Genomic DNA, 19926 nt, shown 5'->3' with positions numbered 1-19926 from the left:
AATTTTTAAAATGGAACTGGGAAAATCCACTTTCTAACATTAGCAACACTGATTTGAAGGTTTTGGTCATGGCTAAACAGACCGCTCATTCAGTTTTTTATTGTTTTAAAGCTTATTTTGACACGTTATCTCTAAAAAGTAATTAATGTAATGATAAAATGTTTTGGGGGAATGGAATTGTGCCCGAAAACCCGAGATAAGTAAATTTTTGAAATTGATTACCTGTAAAATAAGTTATTTCAACGGAAAACGGTAATGGAACGTTGTTTTTTCTTAAGCATGCCTTTAAGTTTCAATTGAAAAGAAAAATTTATATCTGATCCTTCAGTCAAGTGATAAGCTCAGTCTTATCGATACTTTTTAGGACTTGATTCTAATCAAGGCATTTTTGATTAATATCTGTTCCTTCAGTCTTCATTTTAATTAAGGATGTTAAGAAACTGTTTTACATTTTCAAAATCTGCACTAAGCAGAAACATATATAAATATAAAGGGGACCATAACTTTAGCTCAATCAGACATTTATTTATAATGATACTTCAAAAAAAAACGTAAATCATTAAAAGTTTGGGTAAGTACCCACAAGCACCCGGGGCAAGAACCCACAAACACACGGGGCAAGAATCCACAAACACCCGGGGCAAGAACCCACAAACACCCGGGGCAAGAACCCACAAGCACCCGGGGCAAGAACCCACAAGCACCCGGGGCAAGAACCCACAAACACCCGGGGCAAGTACCCACAAGCACCCGGGGCAAGAACCCACAAGCACCCGGGGCAAGCACCCACAAACACCCGGGGCAAGAACCCACAAACACCCGGGGCAAGAACCCACAAACACCCTAGGCAAGTACCCACAAGCACCCGGGGCAAGAACCCAAGAGCACCCGGGGCAAGAACCCACAAACACCCGGGGCAAGAACCCACAAACACCCGGGGCAAGCACCCACAAGTACCTACAAGCACCCGCAAGTACCTACAAGCACCCGCAAGTACCTACAAGCACCCGCAAGTACCTACAAGCACCAGCAAGTACCTACAAGCACCCGCAAGTACCTACAAGCACCCACAAGTACCTACAAGCACCCACAAGTACCTACAAACACCCACAAGTACCTACAAGCAGCCACAAGTACGTACAAACACCCTCAAGTACCTGCAAACACCCTCAAGTACCTACAAACACCCTCAAGTACCTGCAAACACCCACAAGTACCTACAAGCACCCACAAGTACCTACAAGCACCCACAAGTACCTACAAACACCCACAAGTACCTACAAGCACCCACAAGTACCTAAAAGCACCCACAAGTACCTACAAGCACCCACAAGTACCTACAAGCACCCACAAGTACCTACAAGCACCCACAAGTACCTACAAGCACCCACAAGTACCTACAAACACCCACAAGTACCTACAAACACCCACAAGAACCTACAAGCACCCACAAGTACCTACAAACACCCACAAGTACCTACAAGCAGCCACAAGTACCTACAAACACCCTCAAGTACCTGCAAACACCCTCAAGTACCTACAAACACCCTCAAGTACCTGCAAACACCCACAAGTACCTACAAGCACCCACAAGTACCTACAAACACCCACAAGTACCTACAAGCACCCACAAGTACCTAAAAGCACCCACAAGTACCTACAAGCACCCACAAGTACCTACAAGCACCCACAAGTACCTACAAGCACCCACAAGTACCTACAAGCACCCACAAGTACCTACAAACACCCACAAGTACCTAAAAGCACCCACAAGTACCTACAAGCACCCACAAGTACCTACAAGCACCCACAAGTACCTACAAGCACCCACAAGTACCTACAAGCAGCCACAAGTACCTACAAACACCCTCAAGTACCTGCAAACACCCACAAGAACCTACAAGCACCCACAAGTACCTACAAACACCCACAAGTACCTACAAGCAGCCACAAGTACCTACAAACACCCTCAAGTACCTGCAAACACCCTCAAGTACCTACAAACACCCTCAAGTACCCGCAAACACCCACAAGTACCTACAAGCACCCACAAGTACCTACAAACACCCACAAGTACCTACAAGCACCCACAAGTACCTAAAAGCACCCACAAGTACCTACAAGCACCCACAAGTACCTACAAGCACCCACAAGTACCTACAAGCACCCACAAGTACCTACAAGCACCCACAAGTACCTACAAACACCCACAAGTACCTACAAACACCCACAAGAACCTACAAGCACCCACAAGTACCTACAAGCACACACAAGTACCTACAAGCACCCACAAGTACCTACAAGCACCCACAAGTACCTACAAGCACCCACAAGTACCTAAAAGCACCCACAAGTACCTACAAGTACCTACAAGCACCCACAAGTACCTACAAGCACCCACAAGTACCTACAAGCACCCACAAGTACCTACAAGCACCCACAAGTACCTACAGGCACCCACAAGTACCTACAAGCACCCACAAGTACCTACAGGCACCCACAAGTTCCTACAAACACCCACAAGTACCTACAAGCACCCACAAGTACCTACAAGCACCCACAAGTACCTACAAGCACCCACAAGTACCTACAAGCACCCACAAGTACCTACAAGCAGCCACAAGTACCTACAAGCACCCACAAGTACCTACAAGCACCCACAAGTACCTACAGGCACCCACAAGTACCTACAAGCACCCACAAGTTCCTACAAACACCCACAAGTACCTACAAACACCCACAAGTACCTACAAACACCCACAAGTCGGTAATCTGGCTAATGACCAGTCGTCGGTAATCTGGCTAATGACCAGTCGTCGGTAATCTGGCTAATGACCAGTCGTCGGTAATCTGGCTAATGACCAGTCGTCGGTAATCTGGCTAATGACCAGTCGTCGGTAATCTGGCTTAATTACCAGCCGTCTGTAATCCAGCTTAATTGACAGCCGTCGGTAATCTACCTTAATTACCAGTTGTCGCATCGGCCGCATCAACGTCACGACGGCAATATTAAAACCGTCTTATCACACTATCGATAGGCCATTCCAACCAAAAGGCAATAAGAAGAAACAATCGGATTATTATGAGGCAACTATACGTTAAAAAAGGCCAATATTGGTCACGCTGATATTTCCCAATAAAACAGTGTATAAATGCTAAAATATCGCAGATTGGGGCAATTTTTAAAATTTAAATTAAACATACTTAAAACTAATTTTTCTTAATAACAAGAAAAATGGTCCTAGATTATAGTGTAAAGTTTCATTTAAGATCGTTCCCAAAACTAACCAACGTATAGTTTTTCTAAATCACGAGGAACCGATTTGTTTTTTTCCAAAAATTTCCCATGTTATTTCTATGGGAAAAATTCCTGTTTTTCATCAAAAGGTGTGATTAATTTTATGGAAATGAAAACCACCCTTAGCAACTTTATTTTTTATAAATTAGACTAATTAATGGATCTCTTTGAAAATTTAACCACATATTGAGGGCCCGAATTGTAGTTCTGTGGAATTTATTCAGAACAATTAATGCAATACAAAAAAACTACATCCAAACAAAAAACCTTCCTTATACATTAAGAGCAGTATGAAGTCTTCTCTAAGAGAGCTACCGCTCTCTCAGAATAACACCAATGATGTTACAAGACTCAGTTATTAATCGGATAATAAAATATGGAGTAATATTATGACAGAAATAGCTGTCATTTTAGAATTATAACTGTAAAGGGAGAAAAAACTACGCGCTTGAAATTAGGGATAAGTTGATACTTAAAATATCAAAGACCGACAGTAAACAACATGATAATTAACTAGAGTAGAAATTTTCCGTTTAAGTTTTCTTTATGGCTTCTCTTGATCCAAATAAAGTGTTGGAGTCATTGCGACATCTCGGAACATTTATTCAGTATTCAAATATAAGCGCCCTGTTATTTTTTCCTCACGCGGCCCAGTGTCACCACCTAGCGACCTACTTTGTAAACACTCAAATAATAACAAATATAACGCATTTTTTTTAGACGTGCACATCACTGCGGCGTAGTAACTGACTGTATTCCATTCCATTTTCTCAATGTCATATTAAAGTTTTTCGTTAGAATTAGTTAGTTAGAGCGTGGTTTCGATCCACGGACCTCTGGGTTATGGGCCAAGCACCCTTCCACTGCGCCATTCTGCTTACATGATAATTGTATGAACAAACTAACATATATAAAATAGCAAGTGCTATTTTGCATTAATTTAGCAGAGCGTGGATTCGATCCCCGGACCTCTGGGTTATGGGCCCAGCACGCTTCCACTGCGCCACTCTGCTTACATTATCATTGTATGAACAAACTATCATTTATAAAAAATAGCAAGTGCTATTTTGGATAAATTTAGCAGAGCGTAGTTTCGATCCACGGACATCTGGGTTATGGGCCCAGCAGGCTTCCACTGCGCCACTCTGCTTACATAATCATTGTATGAACAAACTAACATATATCAAAATAGCAAGTGCTATTTTGCATTAATTTAGCAGAGCGTGATTTCGATCGACGGACCTCTGGGTTATGGGCCCAGCAGGCTTCCACTGCGCCACTCTGCTTACATTATCATTGTATGAACAAACTATCATATTTAAAAAATAGCAAGTGCTATTTTTAGTTAATTTAGCAGAGCGTGGTTTCGATCCACGGACCTCTGGGGTATGGGCCCAGCACGGTTCCACTGCGCCACTCTGCTTACATGATCATTGTATGAACAAACAAACGTATATCAAAATAGCAAGTGCTATTTTGCATTAATTTAGCAGAGTGTGGTTTTGATCCACGGACATCTGGGTTATGGGCCCAGCAGGCTTCCACTGCGCCACTCTGCTTACATTATCATTGTATGAACAAACTATCATATTTAAAAAATAGCAAGTGCTATTTTTAGTTAATTTAGCAGAGTGTGGATTCAATCGACGGACCTCTGGGTTATGGGCCCAGCGCGCTTCCACTGCGCCACTCTGCTTACATGAAAATTGTATGAACAAACTAACATATATCGAAATAGCAAGTGCTATTTTGCATTAATTTATCAGAGCGCGGATTCGATCCACGGACCTCTGGGTTATGGGCCCAGCACGGTTCCACTGCGACACTCTGCTTACATGATCATTGTATGAACAAACTAACATACATCAAATTGGCAAGTGATATTTTGCATAAATTTAGCAGAGCGTAGTTTCGATCCACGGACGTCTGGGTTATGGGCCCAGCAGGCTTCCACTGCGCCACTCTGCTTACATGATCATTGTATGAACAAACTAACATATATAAAATAGCAAGTGCTATTTTGCACTAATTTAGCAGAGCGTGGTTTTGATCCACGGACCTCTGGGTTATGGGCCCAGCACGCTTCCACTGCGCCACTCTGCTTACATTATCATTGTATGAACAAACTAACATATATCAAAATAGCAAGTGATATTTTGCATAAATTTAGCAGAGCGTAGTTTCGATCCACGGACATCTGGGTTATGGGCCCAGCAGGCTTCCCTTGCGCCACTCTGCTTACATGATCATTGTATGAACAAACTAACATATATAAAATAGCAAGTGCTATTTTTAGTTAATTTAGCAGAGCGTGGTTTCGATCCACGGACGTCTGCGTTATGGGCCCAGCACGCTTCCACTGCGCCACTCTGGTTACATGATAATTGTATGAACAAACTAACATATATCAAAATAGCAAGTGCTATTTTGCATTAATTTAGCAGAGCGTGGTTTCTATCCACGGACGTCTGGGTTATGGGCCCAGCACGCTTCCACTGTGCCACTCTGGTTACATGATAATAGTATGAACAAACTAACATATATCAAAATAGCAAGTGCTATTTTGCATTAATTTAGCAGAGCGTGGATTCGATCCACGGAACTCTGGGTTATGGGCCCAGCACGGTTCCACTGCGACACTCTGCTTACATGATCATTGTATGAACAAACTAACATACATCAAATTGGCAAGTGATATTTTGCATAAATTTAGCAGAGCGTAGTTTCGATCCACGGACGTCTGGGTTATGGGCCCAGCAGGCTTCCACTGCGCCACTCTGCTTACATGATCATTGTATGAACAAACTAACATATATAAAATAGCAAGTGCTATTTTGCACTAATTTAGCAGAGCGTGGTTTTGATCCACGGACCTCTGGGTTATGGGCCCAGCACGCTTCCACTGCGCCACTCTGCTTACATTATCATTGTATGAACAAACTAACATATATCAAAATAGCAAGTGATATTTTGCATAAATTTAGCAGAGCGTAGTTTCGATCCACGGACATCTGGGTTATGGGCCCAGCAGGCTTCCCTTGCGCCACTCTGCTTACATGATCATTGTATGAACAAACTAACATATATAAAATAGCAAGTGCTATTTTTAGTTAATTTAGCAGAGCGTGGTTTCGATCCACGGACGTCTGGGTTATGGGCCCAGCACGCTTCCACTGCGCCACTCTGGTTACATGATAATTGTATGAACAAACTAACATATATCAAAATAGCAAGTGCTATTTTGCATTAATTTAGCAGAGCGTGGTTTCTATCCACGGACGTCTGGGTTATGGGCCCAGCACGCTTCCACTGTGCCACTCTGGTTACATGATAATAGTATGAACAAACTAACATATATCAAAATAGCAAGTGCTATTTTGCATTAATTTAGCAGAGCGTGGATTCGATCCACGGAACTCTGGGTTATGGGCCCAGCACGGTTCCACTGCGCCACTCTCCTTACATGACCATTGTATGAACAAACAAACGTATATCAAAATAGCAAGTGCTATTTTGTATAAATTTAGCAGAGCGTAGTTTCGATCCACGGACATCTGGGTTATGGGCCCAGAAGGCTTCCACTGCGCCACTCTGCTTACATGATCATCGTATGAACAAACTAACATATATAAAATAGCAAGTGCTATTTTGCATTAATTTAGCAGAGCGTGGTTTCGATCCACGGACCTCTGTGTTATGGGCCCAGCACGCTTCCACTTCGCCACTCTGCCTAAATTATCATTGTATGAACAAACTATCATATTTAAAAAATAGCAAGTGCTATTTTTAGTTAATTTAGCAGAGCGTGGTTTCGATCCATGGACCTCTGGGTTATGGGCCCAGCGCGCTTCCACTGCGCCACTCTGCTTACATTATCATTGTATGAACAAACTAACATATATCAAAATAGCAAGTGATATTTTGCATTAATTTAGCAGAGCGTAGTTTCGATCCACGGACATCTAGGTTATGGGCCCAGCAGGCTTCCCTTGCGCCACTCTGCTTACATGATCATTGTATGAACAAGCTAACATATATAAAATAGCAAGTGCTATTTTGCATTAATTTAGCAGAGCGTGGTTTCGATCCACGGACCTCTGGGTTAAGGGCCCAGCACGCTTCCACTGCGCCACTCTGCTTACATTATCATTGTATGAACAAACTAACATATATAAAATAGCAAGTGCTATTTTGCATTAATTTAGCAGAGCGTGGTTTCGATCCACGGACCTCTGGGTTAAGGGCCCAGCACGCTTCCACTGCGCCACTCTGCTTACATTATCATTGTATGAACAAACTATCATTTATAAAAAATAGCAAGTGCTATTTCTCATTAATTTAGCAGAGCGTGGTTTCGATCCACGGACCTCTGGGTTATGGGCCCAGAACGCTTCCACTGCGCCACTCTGCTTACATGATAATTGTATGAACAAACTAACATATATCAAAATAGCAAGTGATATTTTGCATAAATTTAGCAGAGCGTGATATAGATCCACGGACCTCTGGGTTATGGGCCCAGCAGGCTTCCACTGCGCCACTCTGCTTACATTATCATGGTATGAACAAACTATCATATTTAAAAAATAGCAAGTGCTATTTTTAGTTAAATTAGCAGAGCGTGGTTTCGATCCACGGACGTCTGGGTTATGGGTCCAGCACGCTTCCACTGCGCCACTCTGCTTACATGATAATTGTATGAACAAACTAACATATATCAAAATAGCAAGTGATATTTTGCATTAATTTATCAGAGCGTGGATTCGATCCACGGAACTCTGGGTTATGGGCCCAGCACGCTTCCACTGCGAAACTCTGCTTACATTATCATTGTATGAACAAACTATCATATTTAAAAAATAGCAAGTGCTATTTTTAGTTATTTTAGCAGAGCGTGGTTTCGATCCACGGACCTCTTGGTTATGGGCCCAGCACGCTTCCACTGCGCCACTCTGCTTACATGATCATTGTATGAACAAACTAACATATATAAAATAGCAAGTGCTATTTTGCATTAATTTAGCAGAGCGTGTTTTTGATCCACGGACATCTGGGTTATGGGCCCAAAAGGCTTCCACTGCGCCACTCTGCTTACATGATCATTGTATGAACAAACAAACATATATCAAAAAAGCAAGTGATATTTTGCATAAATTTAGCAGAGCGTAGTTTCGATCCACAGACATCTGGGTTATGGGCCCAACAGGCTTCCACTGCGCCACTCTGCTTACATGATCACTGTATGAACAAACTAACATATATCAAAATAGCAAGTGATATTTTGCATAAATTTAGCAGAGCGTAGTTTCAATCCACGGACATCTGCGTTATGGGCCCAACAGGCTTCCACTGCGCCACTCTGCTTACATGATCATTGTATGAACAAACTAACATATATCAAAATAGCAAGTGCTATTTTGCATTAATTTAGCAGAGCGTGGTTTCGATCCACGGACCTCTGGGTTATGGGCCCAGCACGCTTCCACTGCGCCACTCTGCTTACATAATCATTGTATGAACAAACTAACATATATAAAATAGCAAGTGCCATTTTGCATTAATTTAGCAGAGCGTGGTTTCGATCCACGGACCTCTGGGTTATGGGCCCAACACGCTTCCACTGCGCCACTCTGCTTACATTATCATTGTATGAACAAACTATCATATTTAAAAAATAGCAAGTGCTATTTTTAGTTAATTTAGCGGAGCGTGGTTTCGATCCACGGACGTCTGGGTTATGGGCCCAGAAGGCTTCCACTGCGCCACTCTGCTTTCATGATCATTGTATGAACAAACTAACATATATCAAAATAGCAAGTGCTATTTTGCATTAATTTATCAGAGCGCGGATTCGATCCACGGACCTCTGGGTTATGGGCCCAGCACGGTTCCACTGCGAAACTCTGCTTACATTATCATTGTATGAACAAACTATCATATTTAAAAAATAGCAAGTGCTATTTTTAGTTATTTTAGCAGAGCGTGTTTTTGATCCACGGACATCTGGGTTATGGGCCCAAAAGGCTTCCACTGCGCCACTCTGCTTACATGATCATTGTATGAACAAACAAACATATATCAAAAAAGCAAGTGATATTTTGCATAAATTTAGCAGAGCGTAGTTTCGATCCACAGACATCTGGGTTATGGGCCCAACAGGCTTCCACTGCGCCACTCTGCTTACATGATCACTGTATGAACAAACTAACATATATCAAAATAGCAAGTGATATTTTGCATAAATTTAGCAGAGCGTAGTTTCAATCCACGGACATCTGCGTTATGGGCGCAACAGGCTTCCACTGCGCCACTCTGCTTACATGATCATTGTATGAACAAACTAACATATATCAAAATAGCAAGTGCTATTTTGCATTAATTTAGCAGAGCGTGGTTTCGATCCACGGACCTCTGGGTTATGGGCCCAGCACGCTTCCACTGCGCCACTCTGCTTACATAATCATTGTATGAACAAACTAACATATATAAAATAGCAAGTGCCATTTTGCATTAATTTAGCAGAGCGTGGTTTCGATCCACGGACCTCTGGGTTATGGGCCCAACACGCTTCCACTGCGCCACTCTGCTTACATTATCATTGTATGAACAAACTATCATATTTAAAAAATAGCAAGTGCTATTTTTAGTTAATTTAGCGGAGCGTGGTTTCGATCCACGGACGTCTGGGTTATGGGCCCAGAAGGCTTCCACTGCGCCACTCTGCTTACATGATCATTGTATGAACAAACTAACATATATCAAAATAGCAAGTGCTATTTTGCATTAATTTATCAGAGCGCGGATTCGATCCACGGACCTCTGGGTTATGGGCCCAGCACGGTTCCACTGCGAAACTCTGCTTACATTATCATTGTATGAACAAACTATCATATTTAAAAAATAGCAAGTGCTATTTTTAGTTATTTTAGCAGAGCGTGGTTTCGATCCACGGACCTCTTGGTTATGGGCCCAGCACGCTTCCACTGCGCCACTCTGCTTACATGATCATTGTATGAACAAACTAACATATATAAAATAGCAAGTGCTATTTTGCATTAATTTAGCAGAGCGTGGTTTTTATCCACGGACATCTGGGTTATGGGCCCAGAAGGCTTCCACTGCGCCACTCTGCTTACATGATCATTGTATGAACAAACAAACATATATCAAAAAAGCAAGTGATATTTTGCATAAATTTAGCAGAGCGTAGTTTCGATCCACAGACATCTGGGTTATGGGCCCAACAGGCTTCCACTGCGCCACTCTGCTTACATGATCACTGTATGAACAAACTAACATATATCAAAATAGCAAGTGATATTTTGCATAAATTTAGCAGAGCGTAGTTTCGATCCACGGACATCTGCGTTATGGGCCCAACAGGCTTCCACTGCGCCACTCTGCTTACATGATCATGTATGAACAAACTAACATATATCAAAATAGCAAGTGCTATTTTGCATTAATTTAGCAGAGCGTGGTTTCGATCCACGGACCTCTGGGTTATGGGCCCAGCACGCTTCCACTGCGCCACTCTGCTTACATAATCATTGTATGAACAAACTAACATATATAAAATAGCAAGTGCCATTTTGCATTAATTTAGCAGAGCGTGGTTTCGATCCACGGACCTCTGGGTTATGGGCCCAACACGCTTCCACTGCGCCACTCTGCTTACATTATCATTGTATGAACAAACTAACATATATCAAAATAGCAAGTGATATTTTGCATTAATTTAGCAGAGCGTGAATTCGATCCACGGACCTCTGGGTTATGGGCCCAGCAAGCTTCCACTGCGCCACTCTGCTTACATTATCATTGTATGAACAAACTATCATATTTAAAAAATAGCAAGCGCTATTTTTAGTTAATTTAGCAGAGCGTGGTTTCGATCCACGGACGTCTGGGTTATGGGTCCAGCACGCTTCCACTGCGCCACTCTGCTTACATGATAATTGTATGAACAAACTAACATATATCAAAATAGCAAGTGATATTTTGCATTAATTTATCAGAGCGTGGATTCGATCCACGGACCTATGGGTTATGGGCCCAGCACGGTTCCACTGTGCCACTCTGCTTACATGATCATTGTGTGAACAAACTATCATATATAAAATAGCAAGTGCTATTTTGCATTAATTTAGCAGAGCGTGGTTTTGATCCACGGACATCTGGGTTATGGGCCCAGAAGGCTTCCACTGCGCCACTCTGCTTACATGATCATTGTATGAACAAACTAACATATATCAAAATAGCAAGTGCTATTTTGCATTAATTTAGCAGAGCGTGGTTTCGATCCACGGACCTATGGGTTATGGGCCCAGCACGGTTCCACTGCGCCACTCTCCTTACATGATCATTGTATGAACAAACTAACATATATAAAATAGCAAGTGCCATTTTGCATTAATTTAGCAGAGCGTGGTTTCCATCCACGGACCTCTGGGTTATGGGCCCAGCACGCTTCCACTGCGCCACTCTGCTTACATGATAATTGTATGAACAAACTAACATATATCAAAATAGCAAGTGCTATTTTGCATTAATTTAGCAGAGCGTGAATTCGATCCACGGACCTCTGGGTTATGGGCCCAGCAAGCTTCCACTGCGCCACTCTGCTTACATGATCATTGTATGAACAAACTAACATATATCAAAATAGCAAGTGCTATTTTGCATTAATTTAGCAGAGCGTGAATTCGATCCACGGACCTCTGGGTTATGGGCCCAGCAAGCTTCCACTGCGCCACTCTGCTTACATGATCATTGTACGAACAAACTAACATATATAAAATAGCAAGTGCCATTTTGCATTAATTTAGCAGAGCGTGGTTTCGATCCACGGACCTCTGGGTTATGGGCCCAGCACGCTTCCACTGCGCCACTCTGCTTACATTATCATTGTATGAACAAACTATCATATTTAAAAAATAGCAAGTGCTATTTTTAGTTAATTTAGCAGAGCGTGGTTTCGATCCACGGACGTCTGGGTTATGGGTCCAGCACGCTTCCACTGCGCCACTCTGCTTACATGATAATTGTATGAACAAACTAACATATATCAAAATAGCAAGTGATATTTTGCATTAATTTAGCAGAGCGTGGTTTTGATCCACGGACATCTGGGTTATGGGCCCAGAAGGCTTCCACTGCGCCACTCTGCTTACATGATCATTGTATGAACAAACAAACATATATCAAAAAAGCAAGTGATATTTTGCATAAATTTAGCAGAGCGTAGTTTCGATCCACAGACATCTGGGTTATGGGCCCAACAGGCTTCCACTGCGCCACTCTGCTTACATGATCACTGTATGAACAAACTAACATATATAAAAATAGCAAGTGATATTTTGCATAAATTTAGCAGAGCGTAGTTTCGATCCACGGACATCTGCGTTATGGGCCCAACAGGCTTCCGCTGCGCCACTCTGCTTACATGATCATTGTATGAACAAACTAACATATATCAAAATAGCAAGTGCTATTTTGCATTAATTTAGCAGAGCGTGGTTTCGATCCACGGACCTCTGGGTTATGGGCCCAGCACGCTTCCACTGCGCCACTCTGCTTACATAATCATTGTATGAACAAACTAACATATATAAAATAGCAAGTGCCATTTTGCATTAATTTAGCAGAGCGTGGTTTCGATCCACGGACCTCTGGGTTATGGGCCCAACACGCTTCCACTGCGCCACTCTGCTTACATTATCATTGTATGAACAAACTATCATATTTAAAATATAGCAAGTGCTATTTTTAGTTAATTTAGCAGAGCGTGGTTTCGATCCACGGACGTCTGGGTTATGGGCCCAGCACGCTTCCACTGCGCCACTCTGCTTACATGATCATTGTATGAACAAACTAACATATATCAAAATAGCAAGTGCTATTTTGCATTAATTTAGCAGAGCGTGAATTCGATCCACGGACCTCTGGGTTATGGGCCCAGCAAGCTTCCACTGCGCCACTCTGCTTACATTATCATTGTATGAACAAACTATCATATTTAAAAAATAGCAAGTGCTATTTTTAGTTAATTTAGCAGAGCGTGGTTTCGATCCACGGACGTCTGGGTTATGGGTCCAGCACGCTTCCACTGCGCCACTCTGCTTACATGATAATTGTATGAACAAACTAACATATATCAAAATAGCAAGTGATATTTTGCATTAATTTATCAGAGCGTGGATTCGATCCACGGACCTATGGGTTATGGGCCCAGCACGGTTCCACTGTGCCACTCTGCTTACATGATCATTGTGTGAACAAACTAACATATATAAAATAGCAAGTGCTATTTTGCATTAATTTAGCAGAGCGTGGTTTTGATCCACGGACATCTGGGTTATGGGCCCAGAAGGCTTCCACTGCGCCACTCTGCTTACATGATCATTGTATGAACAAACTAACATATATCAAAATAGCAAGTGCTATTTTGCATTAATTTAGCAGAGCGTGGTTTCGATCCACGGACCTATGGGTTATGGGCCCAGCACGGTTCCACTGCGCCACTCTCCTTACATGATCATTGTGTGAACAAACTAACATATATAAAATAGCAAGTGCTATTTTGCATTAATTTAGCAGAGCGTGGTTTTGATCCACGGACATCTGGGTTATGGGCCCAGAAGGCTTCCACTGCGCCACTCTGCTTACATGATCATTGTATGAACAAACTAACATATATCAAAATAGCAAGTGCTATTTTGCATTAATTTAGCAGAGCGTGGTTTCGATCCACGGACCTATGGGTTATGGGCCCAGCACGGTTCCACTGCGCCACTCTCCTTACATGATCATTGTATGAACAAACTAGCATATATAAAATAGCAAGTGCCATTTTGCATTAAATTAGCAGAGCGTGGTTTCCATCCACGGACCTCTGGGTTATGGGCCCATCACGGTTCCACTGCACCACTCTGCTTACATGATAATTGTATGAACAAACTAACATATATCAAAATAGCAAGTGATATTTTGCATAAATTTAGCAGAGCGTAGTTTCAATCCACGGACATCTGGGCTATGGGCCCAGCAGGCTTCCACTGCGCCACTCTGTTTACATTATCATTGTATGAACAAACTATCATTTATAAAAAATAGCAAGTGCTATTTTTCATTAATTTAGCAGAGCGTGGATTCGACCCACGGACCTCTGCGTTATGGGCCCAGCACGCTTCCACTGCGCCACTCTGCTTACAAGATAATTGTATGAACAAACTAACATATATCAAAATAGCAAGTGCTATTTTGCATTAATGTATTAAAGCGTGGATTCGATCCACGGACCTCTGGGTTATGGGCCCAGCACGGTTCCGCTTCGCCACTCTGCTTACATGATCATTGTATGAACAAACAAACATATATCAAAATAGCAAGTGATGTTTTGCATAAATTTACCAAAGCGTAGTTTCGATCCACGGACATCTGGGTTATGGGCCCAGCACGCTTCCACTGCGCCACTCTGCTTACATGATCATTGTATGAACAAACTATCATATTTAAAAAATAGCAAGTGATATTTTGCATAAATTTAGCAGAGCGTAGTTTCAATCCACGGACATCTGGGCTATGGGCCCAGCAGGCTTCCACTGCGCCACTCTGTTTACATTATAATTGTATGAACAAACTATCATTTATAAAAAATAGCAAGTGCTATTTTTCATTAATTTAGCAGAGCGTGGATTCGATCCACGGACCTCTGGGTTATGGGCCCAGCACGCTTCCACTGCGCCACTCTGCTCACAAGATAATTGTATGAACAAACTATCATATATCAAAATAGCAAGTGATATTTTGCATAAATTTAGCAGAGCGTAGTTTCAATCCACGGACATCTGGGCTATGGGCCCAGCAGGCTTCCACTGCGCCACTCTGTTTACATTATCATTGTATGAACAAACTATCATTTATAAAAAATAGCAAGTGCTATTTTTCATTAATTTAGCAGAGCGTGGATTCGATCCACGGACCTCTGGGTTATGGGCCCAGCACGCTTCCACAGCGCCACTCTGCTTACATGATAATTGTATGAACAAACTAACATATATCAAAATAGCAAGTGCTATTTTGCATTAATTTAGCAGAGCGTGAATTCGATCCACGGACCTCTGGGTTATGGGCCCAGCAAGCTTCCACTGCGCCACTCTGCTTACATGATCATTGTATGAACAAACTAACATATATAAAATAGCAAGTGCCATTTTGCATTAATTTAGCAGAGCGTGGTTTCCATCCACGGACGTCTGGGTTATGGGTCCAGCACGCTTCCACTGCGCCACTCTGCTTACATGATAATTGTATGAACAAACTAACATATATCAAAATAGCAAGTGATATTTTGCATTAATTTATCAGAGCGTGGATTCGATCCACGGACCTATGGGTTATGGGCCCAGCACGGTTCCACTGTGCCACTCTGCTTACATGATCATTGTGTGAACAAACTAACATATATAAAATAGCAAGTGCTATTTTGCATTAATTTAGCAGAGCGTGGTTTTGATCCACGGACATCTGGGTTATGGGCCCAGAAGGCTTCCACTGCGCCACTCTGCTTACAAGATAATTGTATGAACAAACTAACATATATCAAAATAGCAAGTGCTATTTTGCATTAATGTATTAAAGCGTGGATTCGATCCACGGACCTCTGGGTTATGGGCCCAGCACGGTTCCGCTTCGCCACTCTGCTTACATGATCATTGTATGAACAAACAAACATATATCAAAATAGCAAGTGATGTTTTGCATAAATTTACCAAAGCGTAGTTTCGATCCACGGACATCTGGGTTATGGGCCCAGCACGCTTCCACTGCGCCACTCTGCTTACATGATCATTGTATGAACAAACTATCATATTTAAAAAATAGCAAGTGATATTTTGCATAAATTTAGCAGAGCGTAGTTTCAATCCACGGACATCTGGGCTATGGGCCCAGCAGGCTTCCACTGCGCCACTCTGTTTACATTATCATTGTATGAACAAACTATCATTTATAAAAAATAGCAAGTGCTATTTTTCATTAATTTAGCAGAGCGTGGATTCGATCCACGGACCTCTGGGTTATGGGCCCAGCACGCTTCCACTGCGCCACTCTGCTCACAAGATAATTGTATGAACAAACTAACATATATCAAAATAGCAAGTGATATTTTGCATAAATTTAGCAGAGCGTAGTTTCAATCCACGGACATCTGGGCTATGGGCCCAGCAGGCTTCCACTGCGCCACTCTGTTTACATTATCATTGTATGAACAAACTATCATTTATAAAAAATAGCAAGTGCTATTTTTCATTATTTAGCAGAGCGTGGATTCGATCCACGGACCTCTGGGTTATGGGCCCAGCACGCTTCCACTGCGCCACTCTGCTTACATGATAATTGTATGAACAAACTAACATATATCAAAATAGCAAGTGCTATTTTGCATTAATTTAGCAGAGCGTGAATTCGATCCACGGACCTCTGGGTTATGGGCCCAGCAAGCTTCCACTGCGCCACTCTGCTTACATGATCATTGTATGAACAAACTAACATATATAAAATAGCAAGTGCCATTTTGCATTAATTTAGCAGAGCGTGGTTTCCATCCACGGACGTCTGGGTTATGGGTCCAGCACGCTTCCACTGCGCCACTCTGCTTACATGATAATTGTATGAACAAACTAACATATATCAAAATAGCAAGTGATATTTTGCATTAATTTATCAGAGCGTGGATTCGATCCACGGACCTATGGGTTATGGGCCCAGCACGGTTCCACTGTGCCACTCTGCTTACATGATCATTGTGTGAACAAACTAACATATATAAAATAGCAAGTGCTATTTTGCATTAATTTAGCAGAGCGTGGTTTTGATCCACGGACATCTGGGTTATGGGCCCAGAAGGCTTCCACTGCGCCACTCTGCTTACATGATCATTGTATGAACAAACTAACATATATCAAAATAGCAAGTGCTATTTTGCATTAATTTAGCAGAGCGTGGTTTCGATCCACGGACCTATGGGTTATGGGCCCAGCACGGTTCCACTGCGCCACTCTCCTTACATGATCATTGTATGAACAAACTAACATATATAAAATAGCAAGTGCCATTTTGCATTAATTTAGCAGAGCGTGGTTTCCATCCACGGACGTCTGGGTTATGGGTCCAGCACGCTTCCACTGCGCCACTCTGCTTACATGATCATTGTATGAACAAACAAACATATATCAAAATAGCAAGTGATGTTTTGCATAAATTTACCAAAGCGTAGTTTCGATCCACGGACATCTGGGTTATGGGCCCAGCACGCTTCCACTGCGCCACTCTGCTTACATGATCATTGTATGAACAAACTATCATATTTAAAAAATAGCAAGTGATATTTTGCATAAATTTAGCAGAGCGTAGTTTCAATCCACGGACATCTGGGCTATGGGCCCAGCAGGCTTCCACTGCGCCACTCTGTTTACATTATCATTGTATGAACAAACTATCATTTATAAAAAATAGCAAGTGCTATTTTTCATTAATTTAGCAGAGCGTGGATTCGATCCACGGACCTCTGGGTTATGGGCCCAGCACGCTTCCACTGCGCCACTCTGCTCACAAGATAATTGTATGAACAAACTAACATATATCAAAATAGCAAGTGATATTTTGCATAAATTTAGCAGAGCGTAGTTTCAATCCACGGACATCTGGGCTATGGGCCCAGCAGGCTTCCACTGCGCCACTCTGTTTACATTATCATTGTATGAACAAACTATCATTTATAAAAAATAGCAAGTGCTATTTTTCATTATTTAGCAGAGCGTGGATTCGATCCACGGACCTCTGGGTTATGGGCCCAGCACGCTTCCACTGCGCCACTCTGCTTACATGATAATTGTATGAACAAACTAACATATATCAAAATAGCAAGTGCTATTTTGCATTAATTTAGCAGAGCGTGAATTCGATCCACGGACCTCTGGGTTATGGGCCCAGCAAGCTTCCACTGCGCCACTCTGCTTACATGATCATTGTATGAACAAACTAACATATATAAAATAGCAAGTGCCATTTTGCATTAATTTAGCAGAGCGTGGTTTCCATCCACGGACGTCTGGGTTATGGGTCCAGCACGCTTCCACTGCGCCACTCTGCTTACATGATAATTGTATGAACAAACTAACATATATCAAAATAGCAAGTGATATTTTGCATTAATTTATCAGAGCGTGGATTCGATCCACGGACCTATGGGTTATGGGCCCAGCACGGTTCCACTGTGCCACTCTGCTTACATGATCATTGTGTGAACAAACTAACATATATAAAATAGCAAGTGCTATTTTGCATTAATTTAGCAGAGCGTGGTTTTGATCCACGGACATCTGGGTTATGGGCCCAGAAGGCTTCCACTGCGCCACTCTGCTTACATGATCATTGTATGAACAAACTAACATATATCAAAATAGCAAGTGCTATTTTGCATTAATTTAGCAGAGCGTGGTTTCGATCCACGGACCTATGGGTTATGGGCCCAGCACGGTTCCACTGCGCCACTCTCCTTACATGATCATTGTATGAACAAACTAACATATATAAAATAGCAAGTGCCATTTTGCATTAATTTAGCAGAGCGTGGTTTCCATCCACGGACGTCTGGGTTATGGGTCCAGCACGCTTCCACTGCGCCACTCTGCTTACATGATCATTGTATGAACAAACAAACATATATCAAAATAGCAAGTGATGTTTTGCATAAATTTACCAAAGCGTAGTTTCGATCCACGGACATCTGGGTTATGGGCCCAGCACGCTTCCACTGCGCCACTCTGCTTACATGATCATTGTATGAACAAACTATCATATTTAAAAAATAGCAAGTGATATTTTGCATAAATTTAGCAGAGCGTAGTTTCAATCCACGGACATCTGGGCTATGGGCCCAGCAGGCTTCCACTGCGCCACTCTGTTTACATTATCATTGTATGAACAAACTATCATTTATAAAAAATAGCAAGTGCTATTTTTCATTAATTTAGCAGAGCGTGGATTCGATCCACGGACCTCTGGGTTATGGGCCCAGCACGCTTCCACTGCGCCACTCTGCTCACAAGATAATTGTATGAACAAACTAACATATATCAAAATAGCAAGTGATATTTTGCATAAATTTAGCAGAGCGTAGTTTCAATCCACGGACATCTGGGCTATGGGCCCAGCAGGCTTCCACTGCGCCACTCTGTTTACATTATCATTGTATGAACAAACTATCATTTATAAAAAATAGCAAGTGCTATTTTTCATTAATTTAGCAGAGCGTGGATTCGATCCACGGACCTCTGTGTTATGGGCCCAGCACGCTTCCACTGCGCCACTCTGCTTACATGATAATTGTATGAACAAACTAACATATATCAAAATAGCAAGTGCTATTTTGCATTAATTTAGCAGAGCGTGAATTCGATCCACGGACCTCTGGGTTATGGGCCCAGCAAGCTTCCACTGCGCCACTCTGCTTACATGATCATTGTATGAAAAAACTAACATATATGAAATAGCAAGTGCCATTTTGCATTAATTTAGCAGAGCGTGGTTTCCATCCACGGACGTCTGGGTTATGGGTCCAGCAC

General features: G+C 42.2%; 8 non-coding genes across 8 annotated transcripts; all 8 read right to left on the bottom strand.

Annotated features, from left to right (window-relative positions):
* Positions 1-7365: 7365 nt before the first annotated feature.
* On the bottom strand, positions 7366-7437 carry TRNAK-CUU (transfer RNA lysine (anticodon CUU)). The gene has a single exon. It is a non-coding gene; the product is annotated as a tRNA-Lys (tRNA).
* Positions 7438-7500: 63 nt separating this feature from the next.
* Positions 7501-7572, bottom strand: TRNAK-CUU (transfer RNA lysine (anticodon CUU)). Its single transcript has one exon. It is a non-coding gene; the product is annotated as a tRNA-Lys (tRNA).
* Positions 7573-14981: 7409 nt separating this feature from the next.
* Positions 14982-15053, bottom strand: TRNAM-CAU (transfer RNA methionine (anticodon CAU)). Its single transcript has one exon. It is a non-coding gene; the product is annotated as a tRNA-Met (tRNA).
* Positions 15054-16342: 1289 nt separating this feature from the next.
* TRNAM-CAU (transfer RNA methionine (anticodon CAU)) lies at positions 16343-16414 on the bottom strand. Its single transcript has one exon. It is a non-coding gene; the product is annotated as a tRNA-Met (tRNA).
* A 200-nt stretch (positions 16415-16614) lies between these two features.
* Positions 16615-16686, bottom strand: TRNAM-CAU (transfer RNA methionine (anticodon CAU)). The gene has a single exon. It is a non-coding gene; the product is annotated as a tRNA-Met (tRNA).
* A 1151-nt stretch (positions 16687-17837) lies between these two features.
* On the bottom strand, positions 17838-17909 carry TRNAM-CAU (transfer RNA methionine (anticodon CAU)). The gene has a single exon. It is a non-coding gene; the product is annotated as a tRNA-Met (tRNA).
* Positions 17910-18109: 200 nt separating this feature from the next.
* Positions 18110-18181, bottom strand: TRNAM-CAU (transfer RNA methionine (anticodon CAU)). Its single transcript has one exon. It is a non-coding gene; the product is annotated as a tRNA-Met (tRNA).
* Positions 18182-19332: 1151 nt separating this feature from the next.
* On the bottom strand, positions 19333-19404 carry TRNAM-CAU (transfer RNA methionine (anticodon CAU)). Its single transcript has one exon. It is a non-coding gene; the product is annotated as a tRNA-Met (tRNA).
* Positions 19405-19926: the final 522 nt, after the last annotated feature.

This window comes from Phalangium opilio, unplaced genomic scaffold (assembly GCF_054372755.1).
Source record: "Phalangium opilio isolate 3A_F unplaced genomic scaffold, DU_Popi_V2 ptg000194l_1, whole genome shotgun sequence".
In the NCBI taxonomy this organism is placed as follows: domain Eukaryota; kingdom Metazoa; phylum Arthropoda; class Arachnida; order Opiliones; family Phalangiidae; genus Phalangium; species Phalangium opilio.
Note: the sequence above shows the minus strand (reverse complement) of the source record. Positions and strands in the feature narration are given on the sequence as shown.